The following is a 2,864-nucleotide window of genomic DNA, read 5'->3' as shown; positions in this document are numbered from 1 at the left end:
TTAAGAACACTTTACTAAAAAGCCACAAAATTGAGAGACGTGGCCTTATTGGTTAAAAAAATGATCTAGTTTAGAGGGAAAGTGAAGGCAACTATAAAAAATAATAAATACAAAATGTAACAAATGGAAGTTGGTAGTAATGAATATAAATCAGAAGCTAGAAACTGCAGAAAATTGATAGGGGAAGCAAAGGGACACAAGGAAAAAATCTATGGCCAGCAGGGTTAAGGACAATAAGGAGTTTTTAAATATTTTAGGAGCAAAATGAATCCTAACACGGGTGTTGGTCTACTACAAGATGGAAATGGTACAATCATCAATAATAATGCCCAAAAGGCAGAAGTGTTGAATAAATATCTATTCTGTATTTGCGAAAACAGATGTTGTATCATACAGTAACTCTTTCCATTCCGTGAGCATCTCAGGAGAATATTAAATAGCAGCTGCTAATGTTATTTTTAAATCAGCAGGTCCAGATAACTAGCATCCAAGCATTTTAAAAGAGCTGGCCGAGGAGTTCAGTGGACTTTTAATGCTAATTTTCAGTAAGTTTTAAAACATTCAGGAAGTTCCAGAAGACTGGCAGAAAGCTAATCCTGTACCAATATTTAAAAAGGGTAAACGGGATGATCTGGGTAATAAAAGACCCGTCTGTCTGACACTGATCCTGGCCAAGATAATGGAGCCGTTGATATGGGACTCTGTTGATAAACAAAGGAGGGTGATCTAATTAATGCCAATCAACATGAGTTTATGGAAAACAGATCCTGTCAAACTAACTTGATATCTTTCCATATTGAGATTACAAGTTTGGTTGATAAAGGTACCAGTGTTAAGGAATATAGAATTCTGCAAGGCATCTGACTTGGTACTACCCAATATTTTCATTAAAAAACTAGAATATAAAATGAACACGGCACACATGAAATGGATTAAAAACTGGCTAATTAATCGGTCTCAAAATATAATTGTAACAGAGAATCATCATTGAATGGGTGTATTTCTAATGGGGTCCCATGGGGATCGCTTCTTGGCCCTACTCTATTAAACATGATCAATGACCTGGAGGGAAACAAAATCATCACTGATAAAGATTGCAGTTGACAAAAAGCGGGGGCGTGGTGATTAATGAAGAGGACAGGGCACTGATATAGAACAATCTGGATCGCTTGGGAAGCTGGGTACAAGCAAACAATATGTTTTAATACAGCTACATGCAGATGTACTCATCTGCGACCATAGAATGCAGGCCCGTTTTACAGGATGGGGGACTCTATCCTGGGAAGCAGTGACTCTGAAAAAGACTTGGGGTCATGGTGAACAATCAGCAAGTTCCCAGCGTGATGCTAAAAGGGCTAATCCAATCCTTGGATATACAAACTTGAATCTTGGGTAGTAGAGAGGTTATTTTACCTCTATTTGGCACTGGTGCAACCACGGTTGGAATCCTGGGTCCGGTTCTGGCGTCCACAATTCAAGAAGGATGTTGATAAATTGGGGAGGGCTCAGAGAAGAGCCATGAGAATGACTAAAGGGTTAGAAAACCTGCCTTACGGTGATAGACTCAAGGAGCTCACTCAGTTTAGCTTTACAAAGAGAAGGTTGAGGGGTGATGCTCACAATCTGTAAGCACCTACACAGGGAACAAATATTTGACAATTGGCTCTTCCATCTAGCAGAGGAAGGTCTAACACGCTCCAATGGCTGGATGTTGAAGCTAGACAGGCTGGAAATAAGGCATAAATTTTTAAAGGCAAGACTAATTAACCATTGCAACAATACAAAGGGTTGAGGTAGATTCTCCATCACCGGCGATTTTTAAATCAAGATGGGATTTTTTTCTAAAGTTCAGCTCTAGGGATTATTGTGGGGCAGGTGTCTGGCCTGTGTTATACAGGAGACCAGCCTCGATGCTCACAATGGATCCTTCTGGCCTTGGAATCTCTGAATCTTCCCTTTCCTTCCCCAATTCATCTGATCACAGCAGAACCCGCCCACACACACACACACAGCCCTGAAACAGATCACCGCCTCTTTGTCGACATTACCAGAGCTGCCATTTGGTTCAAAAGCAAAGATCAGAAAAAGGGACTTACGTTTCTTTTCAATTTTATGAAAACATTTCCCCCGTATTTCCTCTTTCCCAAGAATAAGACAGTGGAGCAACCCCCCCTAACACCACAGCCTGAAGACAACTGCTTATTTAAACACCACTTTGATCTGGAGTCACAGCTAGAGGCACTGGCCATGGAACGGACAATGCTTCCTCCGGGAGCCCGGCTTGGCGCTGCTGTTTATTCAGCAGTTTCCTCTGGCCCCCCCTTTTGCAAATGCAAGAAAACAGAGGAAGGGGGGTTGTTGTTGTTTTTAAACTTTAGAAGCATCAGGTAAACCAAGTCTCATTCATCTTCCTTGGATGGTGAACTGTCAGCAGAGTTGAAGCTTTTCCAGTTCTTATATGAAAGGAGAGGTGCAAGTGCTCTCTTCTCTCAATTGGTTGTACTGTATTTGAGTTAAATGTGTCCCCAACAACCCCAAGACTTAAGAAAAGATCATTTCCCCTTGCAGTAGATCAGGACTCACTTGGGGACATCATTTAGCTGCCTAAAGACACAAAAACAGAGTTTCTAACTGTCCCCCCCCCCCGCGCCCCCATTTTATATAAAACTTCCCTGTATCCCCTGTAAGGCAAAGAAAACCCATTTTCTTCCCTTTGCAGATCACCTTTAAAATCCAGACCTCTCGAGGGTCTGTTTCTGTTAGGGACAGGACTGGGAGGCACAACTTCCTATTCAGACTTCCTGCTTCAGCCTGCTATAGCTAACACCCCTGTGGTTGTCATTGTGCCCCCCCCCCCCCCCCCC

The sequence above is a fragment of the Trachemys scripta genome, chromosome 5 (assembly GCF_013100865.1).
Source record: "Trachemys scripta elegans isolate TJP31775 chromosome 5, CAS_Tse_1.0, whole genome shotgun sequence".
Classification (NCBI taxonomy): domain Eukaryota; kingdom Metazoa; phylum Chordata; order Testudines; family Emydidae; genus Trachemys; species Trachemys scripta.
This window is presented reverse-complemented; position numbering follows the sequence as displayed.